General features: G+C 36.1%; 1 protein-coding gene across 4 annotated transcripts in view; it reads right to left on the reverse strand.

The window, feature by feature from the left end:
* The window catches only part of LOC123560143 (uncharacterized), a 121148-nt gene extending 111928 nt beyond the window's left edge, over positions 1–9220 (reverse strand). Inside the window, exons 1-6 of one of the 4 annotated variants that reach the window (XR_008371496.1) lie at positions 8558–9220; positions 7906–7999; positions 7477–7598; positions 4887–5019; positions 2670–2773; positions 779–895 (exon numbers count right to left, since the gene is read on the reverse strand). The gene's annotated coding sequence lies outside the window, so the exon portion shown is untranslated. Of the gene's footprint in view, positions 1–778; positions 896–2669; positions 2774–4886; positions 5020–7476; positions 7599–7905; positions 8000–8496 lie in introns of all 4 variants that reach the window. The other 3 variants (XR_008371495.1, XM_053546576.1, XM_053546575.1) reach the window with 3 other exon arrangements.
* Positions 9221–9471: the final 251 nt, after the last annotated feature.

Here is a 9471-nt window from a genome sequence, read left to right on the forward strand (position 1 = left end):
CTATTAAAATGCTTTATGTCTCTTAAGTCAAAAACATTTTGAGAAACTAGGGACACTGGCTTTTTTACCTTTAATGCATATTTCGGACTAAATCAATGGCCATCTTAAAAAAAACTTGTTCAGGCCCCTGTGACCTTGACCTTTAACAGAGTGACCCCAAAATCGATAGGGGTCATCTACTCTGCATGACCAATCATCCTATGAAGTTTCAACATTCTGGGTCAAGTGGTTCTCAAGTTATTGACAGGAAATGGTTTTCAATGTTCAGGCCCCTGTGACCTTGACCTTTAACAGAGTGACCCCAAAATCAATATGGGTCATCTACTCTGCATGACCAATCATCCTATGAAGTTTCAACATTCTGGGTCAAGTGGTACTCAAGTTATTTATCGGAAATGGTTTTCAATGTTCAGGCCCCTGTGACCTTGACCTTTGACGAAGTGACCCCAAAAACAATAGGGGTCATCTACTCTACATGACCAATCATTGTATGAAGTTCCAACATTCTGGGTCAAGTGGTTCTCTAGTTATTGATTCGAAATGGTTTTCAATTGTCAGGCCCCTGTAACCTTGACCTTTGACGGAGTGACCCCAAAAACAATAGGGGTCGTCTACTCCAGCAGCCCTACTACCCTATGAAGTTTGAAAGTTCAAGATCAAATGGTTCTCCAGTTATTGATCGGAAAGGAAGTGTGACGTATGGACGGACAGGGCAAAAACAATGTCTCCCCCAGACGAGGGGGGTGTGTGTGTGGGGTCGGGAGACATAATACATTACCTTTATGGGGTTTTGAGTAAGGCTCATAGTCATAGTTGTATGCAGCAGTGAGAGGTTTCTGTACTCTATGGACAAACACTGTCAACTCATCCTAACTAGAAACTGAGGACTTGCTACCTGGAACAGATTAGGTGATTTTCTCATTCTATTCAAAATACTGGGATCATTGTATGACATTTTTAAGTTATAATTTAACCTGCTTTTGTTCATATAATTTCAAAATCTGCTTTTGTTTCAGTAACTTCAAATGAACATGCCTTAGTTTTGGAACAGTTGGGATATGTTACTAAAACTAAAGCTATCACTAAAGGTGATGAATGTACCCCCCACATGCAATGACACAGTACATTGCAATTTGACGCACACAAGATTGCATAATTATGTGGACTGTATGTATACAGACTGTATGTATACAGTATAGTAACAAAAAAACAAAGTCCCATAACTATGCAGAATATTTATCTAAAAGAACATAACATGCCCCATGCACAACTACTGTTGTTACTGATCACTTGAGTGTGAAGTTTAATTAAATTGTGTGAAGGGGATGAGGAGAGATGGTGTCCCGTAACTCTGCAAAAGTTTTTTCTGAAAGAACCTAACATGTCCAGTGCATAACTACTGTTGTTACTGATCACTTGTGTGAAGTTTCATTAAATTGTGTCAAGGGGATGAGGAGAGATGGTGCGCACAAGATTGTGTCTATGTTTATAGTATAGTAACAAAAAACAAAGTCCCGTAACTCTGCAATTTTTTTTTCTGAAAGAACCTAACATGCCCCATGCACAACTACTGTTGTTACTGATCACTTGTGTGAAGTTTCATTAAATTGTATCAAGGGGATGAGGAGAGATGGTGCGCACAAGATTGTGTCTACAGACAGACGAACAGACAGACAGACAACCTGAAACCAGTATACCCCCTCTTACAACTTTGTTGTCGGGGTACAATAAATGAACAAGGATTAGTGACGTAATTTCAGTTACATTAAAGCGCTTAGGCTATGAACTGTCCAATCTGACTAAAGTACTTGATCTTCTAAACGAAGATCTGAGAACGACCAATTCACATTCGTCTTCTGTATATTTTGGATTTCCAATATTGCTATTTTTATTTTCGCAAATCTATTTTTGTTTGAACAAATCAGACAACTTGTTCGAATGTCAAAGTGTAAGAAAAATTTGCAGTTAATCCAGGGCTCGAACCCGGGACCTCTCGCTTACAGAGCAAGTGCCCTACCGACTGAGCTAACCGGCTATTTGACATCTTTCGACATAAAAATTGTAGATATCAAAAACCAAGGCTTTTTAAAACTTGCAGAATGTTGTAAGTTAGCTTTTGATTGGCTAGCGGAAGGGTCGTCAGAACGAGGCTATCAATAGCTCATTGTCAGATCCTATGCGTAGCGTAATAGGAGATGTACTTTAGTCAGATTGTGAACTGTCAATACTGAAATCGGTTTGTTTACAAAATGTAACTTCAGTTACTTCAATGGTTAGTGTCTGATGATACAATAATGGAACTGATGTGGAAATTCAACTTTATTACTAAACCAGCTCTAGTAATGTACATGTATCTTCAAGTTACTGAAATGTTATATATCGTCCTTGTTAGGGTACGTAACCTAAATTTTATTTATAATTAAACTAAATTTTCTCTTTGGTTTTCAATGTTTTTGTTTTTTCAATTCATTGTAACATTGTCATCTGGTGATTTTTTTTTCCAACTTCAGCATTAAAACTGGTGGACAACCTAATGAAATCCCTGGGCATTATTTCATGCTAGTAAGTAAGGCATTGCAGATTACAAATTACTGATTACAATTTACCAATTACAAATTACTGAATAAAATTTACAGATTACAAATTACTGATTACAATTATATACATACTTGTATGTGAGCTTTCATCCTCTAGTTTCACCATACTGTACAAACTATCCAGCCAAAACAATCCAAACTTCTGTACGCCATATTGTTCAGTATCCAGTATAAACCTTTCAAAAATAATGAAAGATTGTTTGGTATAAAGTCACACAGCCACATTCCAGCTTTGTGGAAGAAGATCCAAGCTGCTTTTGTGATAATTATTTCAGACATGGGCAGGGATCTGAATAGAACCAGACCTTATGCAAGTCAGCAGCATGACTTTCTCGTATAATGACCGCAGCAGAGCTAGACCTAACAGAGGTCCAGTGCAAGTAATTCTAAGTCACCTACATTAACCACTTAGCCACAGAGGTCCAAATCAGACTCAAGCATATGGTATTATATGTAAGGTAAGCTAAGACACAATCATGGCACTGCTGCTTGCTAAACAAGAGCTGTCACCGGAGACAGCATGCTTGACTATTTCAATGCTAGATAGTGAAACTGGGCATATCTGAAGAAGCTGGAGCTGCCAGACTTTAATGTGAATGAAGATACTGGACAATAGTTTGAGTCTGTGTTAAAAGTATTAAGTAATAAGAGAGATAAAGCCTAAGTAAACAAGAGCACCTTGCAGGTGCAGACGCTCATCGGATTTTTTTGTCTCTGTATAATAGAAATATTATCCTACTCATGATTTTCTAAGTCCAAAAATCGCCACAATTCTTGCAAATAGGTAGGATTGAGTTATGTTTCTTGCTGTACAGAGTCAGCTTATGATGGTGAACAACTGTTACAAGTTTCAAAGTAATAGCTTTGATAGTTTAGGAGAAAAGTTTACCTAAACATAAAACTTAACCAATAAATCTGATATTTTTAAGTCCAAAAAGGGCCATAATTCTTACAAAAAGCAGGCTGGAGTTATGCTGATTGCTGTACAGGGTCAGCTTTTGATGGTGAATAAGTGTTGCCAATTTCTAAGCAATAGCTTTGACAGTTTAGGAGAAAAGCTGACCTAAACACAAAACTTCACCAAGAAATCTGATTTTCTAAGTCCAAAAGGAGCCATAATTCTTGCAAAAAGCTAGCTGGAGTTATGTTTCTTGCTGTACAGGGTCAGCTTTTGATGGTGAATAAGTGTTGCCAATTTCAAAGCAATAGCTTTGACAGTTTAGGAGAAAAGCTGACCTAAACACAAAACTTCACCAAGAAATCTGATTTTCAAAGTCCAAAAGGAGCCATAATTCTTGCAAAAAGCTAGCTGGAGTTATGTTTCTTGCTGTACAGGGTCAGCTTTTGATGGTGAATAAGTGTTGCCAATTTCAAAGCAATAGCTTTGACAGTTTAGAAGAAAAGCTGACCTAAACACAAAACTTCACCAAGAAATCTGATTTTCTAAGTCCAAAAGGAGCCATAATTCTTGCAAAAAGCTGGCTGGAGTTATGTTTCTTGCTGTACAGGGTCAGTTTATGATGGTGAACAAGTGCTGCAAGTTTCAAAGCAATAGCTTTGATACTTTAGGAGAAAAGTTTACCTAAACATAAAATTTAACCAAGAAATCTGATATTTCTTAAGTCCAAAAGGGGCCATAATTCTTGCAAAAAGCAGGATGGAGTTATGTTTCTTGCTGTACAGGGTCAGCTACTGATGGTGAACAAGTGCTGCAAGTTTCAAAGCAATACCTTTGACAGTTGACAGAGAAAAGCTGACCTAAACATAAAACTTAACCAGGCAACGCTGACGTCGATGCCAACTAAGTGATGACAATAACTCATCAATTTTTTCCAAAACATCAGATGTGCTAAAAAGGGGATAATTTATGAAATACGTGCAAGAGTTATGGCGCTTGTGTCATATTAATGAGTGATGATGCTGAACAATAATCTTAAGTGTGAGTCAAATCCTTTCTGCAGTAACAGAGATTTAGTGAAAATGCATCAAAATCAACTTTTAATTCTATGTAAAAGGGGGCATAATTCATGAAAAATTGGTGCCAGAGATATGTACCTTGTGTCATATGATGTGGGAGAATTTGGAACAACTGTTTTAAGTTTGAATCCATTTAGAAATAACTGCACCAAAACTTTAATCTGAAATTCATACTGAGTGTACTATATACTGACTAAAGGTTAGGACTAGGTTTGTTATAAGTTTAATAGTGTACGTTTAAGGTGTGGGTACACTCAATGCGGGAGATTAAATGCCAACTATAACTTTTCTAAATACAAATGATCTATTTACTTGTAAAATGCTTTCTATCATTTGCATGAAATCTGAAAATCCAATATTGTTCCCTCAATACAGCATGTAGAATACAGGCCTTCTCTTCTGAAGTCCATATTTTGTAGCCATTCTGCCTCACTGCTATTTCACACTACAAAAGAAGAAATTTTTTTTTTCTAACTGTTCAGAAAATATATAGACTACTAGATGTAACTAAAAGAAGTTATTGAGCAATTTAATAATAACAACCTAACATTCATGACCTGTATCTTAAAATTAGAGAAGAAATTTTATGCAAGGTTATTAAACAGCCAGTCATGCAAAACAAAAATGATCAAACTAAACAAGTCTTCGACTTAACATGTCACTTGACCTTCCATGCAACCTAAAAGTATTTCAGCTATTTGAAATTCCATATACTGCAAATTTGTTCACCAGAAGAAACTAGATGCCCACAGACAACATGCTCGCCCTTTGACCCCTGTGACCTTGACCTTTAAGATAGAGTCTTTCTCATTGAGTTAAACATTCATGCCAGATATAATTAAGATTCCTCAATGCATGTCAAAGTTATGGGCCGGACAAGATCTGACCTTTGACCTCCAACTGTGACCTTGACCTTTGAGATAGGAACCTAGGGTTTGAGCATGTTTGCTATTCAGTGAGTATCTTTTTTGGTAAGCATCCCTTCTAACAGCTAATTGTACTGTCCAAATTCAAAGATGGACAAGTTCATTATAGAAATTTAGCAGGGTTAGGGTTAAAAGCCTTGTCACTAAATAATTTCAGATAATGAACACTGAGTAAAAACCAATTCAACAAATGGTGAACAACTTTGGGGAAAAGCAAAACAGATTTGTATAACTGTAGAATGAGGAACATTAGCTTGATACTTCCCTTGAGAAGTTTTATGATAAAGTGCAAGGAGAACCAAATATTACATTGGTCCCTTTCAGTTGGATTCCTCTGACTTTTTCCTTATAACCTTCATCCAAGATGTTGCAGTTTATCAAAATAAATAAGCTTTTTATGAATAGGTTGCGGTTCATCAAAATAAATATGCTTTTTACGAGTAGGTTTCTAAATAAAATGATTAATCCAACCTAAATTTAACAGAGGGCCACTAAAAGAAAACCTGTCCTTAATCATTTTCCAATCCAATGAAATTTAGTATAGATATTGCTTTTGAAAATTACAAAGAAGTCAACGATAAAAACCGAGGAAGGACCAATCTACTTCTTGGACATAATAAGGGGAAGTAACTGACTAATGTTTCCCCATTGCATATCGGATACTTTCAATCCAATATCATTTGTGGATACTGACATTCCAGCTTACATAAAACAAGAAATATCTTTAACAAGAACAATCTGACATGTCATTTTAATATAGGGAACATTTATACAAAGAAATTTTAAAATCCCTTCATCAGTAGCAGACTTATAGACCGGACACAAAACAGACTTCATCAACATTTGACATCTAAGTATGACCTTGACCTTGGAGTCAGGGTCTCGCACATGACACGTCGTCTCATTATGGTAAAAAGGTTAAAATTGATGCCAAGTTATTTCAAAATCCCTTCATGGATGGCGCAGTTATGGACCAGACACAAAATGGACGCTGTTAACCTTTGACGTCTAAGTATGACCTTGACCCTGGAGTCAGGGTCTTGCATATGACACGTCATCTCATTCTGGTAAAAAGGTAAAAATTTATGCCAAGTTCTTTCAAAATCTCTTCATGGATGGCAGAGTTATGGACCAGACATAAAACAGACCCTGTTAACCTTTGACATCTAAGTGTAAGCTTGACCTTGGAGTCTGGTTCTCGCACATGATACATCGTCTCATTATGGTAAAAAGGTAAAAATTTATGCCAAGTTATTTCAAAATCCCTTCATGGATGGCGCAGTTATGGACCGGACACAAAATGGACCCTGTTAACCTTTGACGTCTAAGTATGACCTTGACCTTGGAATCTGGGTCTTGCATATGACACGTCGTCTCATTGTGGTAAAAAGGTAAAAATTGATGCCAAGTTATTTCAAAATCCCTTCATGGATGGCAGAGCTATAGACCGGGCACAAAACAGACCCCGTTAACCTTTGACCTCTAAATGTGACCTTGACCTTGGAGCTAGGGGTCTGAGTCTAGCGCATGACATGTTGCTATTATGGTGAATATTTATGCCGAGTATTTCAAAATCCCTTAATGGATAACAGAGTTACAACATAGGCAAGAATTTACACGGACACATAGATGGACAGACAGTGCGATTTTGATATGCCCACCTGGGGCATAAAAACATCTGTGTAAAATTATTGTACTATCAAACCAGCAGTTTCAGAAGAAAAGATTTTTTTCAGAAAAGGGAAAACTTGCCCTATCATTTTAAATGAAACAGAATGATTTGAAGGGAAGTAGAAATTTTGAAATCGAGCCTGTGGTATTTTCTGAGTTTTCAAAATAGCCATAGAGAGAGAGAAAACTAGCATGGCCCATCTGCCATTATTTTAGTGGATTGAATTTGGTAGATCACCTAAAGAACACTGCTGTGAAATTATTTTGAATATAGATCAGCATTTTTTTAATACTTATTCTCTTACATTAACAATTCAATCTGTTGAGCAACTCCCTAATCTCATAACAATACCCTTCACAGACGTACAGCCCCTTTTCTCTTGGAATTCTGGGTATATAACTTCCAGCTTGCTTTCCTGCAGCTTCACTATAAAAAGACACATTTTTCAAAATAATCAAAACAGGTACATAAAATACCATAATGAAATTTTGTAAGAAAATTTGAAATTGAGTTACCTCCCTTCAATCATTTTCTATTTAAAAAAGTCAGTCCCTATATATGAAATATAATCTCTAGGTTTAGACCACACACTGGAAAATGAATTAACTAAAATATGCCTTCTATTTAAATAAATATTGTAAATGATTTTCACAACTCAAAGCTGCTATGATAGTGTACAAAGTAAAACAACTAAATAATGTTGATTCCAGCAATTTTATCAATAAGTACATACCACATCCTCATCCCTGTATTTTCCATATCCTTTTTCCATGACACTCCATGGCACACAACAACAGGAATTTCTTTGTTTCTCACTGCAGCATGATCTGCCATACAAATATAACACCTAATAAGGTACATAAATGTTAGTTAATAAATACAAAGTATATTAATATAACACATGTAACTGCAATTTTTTATGCAAATTTACATCAGCTGCACCATGAGAAAACCAACATAGTGCGACCAGCATGGATCAAGACCAGCCTGCCCATCCATGCAGTCTGGTCAGGATCCATGCTTTTTGCTAACGGTTTTTCTTATAGCAATAGGGTTTGAAAGCAAACAGCATGGATCCAGACCAGCCTGCGCATCCGCAAATGCACTAAGTTGGTTTTCTCATGACGCAGCTCACACTAGTATTATATTTTGATAAATAAGTGGTTTGATATTGGCCCTCTTACTTGTCTTAGGGCAGTCGCATTGGCCCCAAGACAATTTTATTAAATAACTACATATACTTAAAGGATTCAAAATTTAAAATCTGGACGCGACCATCAGAAAATAAAAACAGCGCCAGTTAAGTTATATTAGCCAGAACTACCCTTGTGTCTGTAACACTCTGTGCCTTCTTTACTGTTCAATTAAGAGCAAATACAGCTTACTGGTACACAACATCTGTACTGGTTTGACTCCAGTATCTGCATAGGACCAGTTTCCAGACACATGCAGTAACCACTTTATTTTGGCGTTATTCACACAGTTGTTTCATCTGGATCATTTGGATGTTTATCCTTCATGTCTACAACTAACCACTGTTTTACAAGGCTGTATAATGTTAGGTTTTATGATAATACCTCACCTGTGTTTACAAAACAACTTTCCGTCTTAACAGGGCATGAAGATAGCATAGCACATGCACAGTAGTTTACACTTGTCAATGTATCAAGTGGGGAAGAAATAATTAAACTACATATTAATTGTCTGCTGATAAAATGCGCTACTTTTAACTTCATGGTAATAGTTACATAAAATACAAGGTTGTCAAATATTGCACTAATTTTATTCTATATCTGTATGAACTACCAAGAATTCGAATTAAACGAAATTTAAATTTTCTGTAGTTAGCCTCTCGTTGCTTTCGTAGCTGCTATTGAAAGTAGGGTTATCTTTCATGTGCATTTTTAAAGAGATTAAGGACAAAGAAATGTGTAATTTAGTTTATTTAATAGTTTAATTACTTATTTCGACATCAAATAGTCAAAATAATTTGATGTTCAGATTGTTTTATATTTGTGACAAGCAATCTAAAGTCAAAACTTTGAAGGACCAAAATAACTCTTTGAACCCAAAAAGTAGTCCACATCAAGACCAAAGTCAGTAAAAGTTAAATCACAGTTCTTCTTGGAGATTTTAAAAATTGTTAAAACAATTCTTCTTGGAGATTTTAACTATAACTGTTTTGAAAACAGAACAATAAATAGTGAATGGAACAACATAGTAAATGCACACAATCTCACTCAACTAGTAGATAAACCAACAAGAGTCACGAATGCATCTTCAACAATTATTGACCATC

Source organism: Mercenaria mercenaria, chromosome 6, assembly GCF_021730395.1.
Source record: "Mercenaria mercenaria strain notata chromosome 6, MADL_Memer_1, whole genome shotgun sequence".
NCBI lineage: Eukaryota > Metazoa > Mollusca > Bivalvia > Venerida > Veneridae > Mercenaria > Mercenaria mercenaria.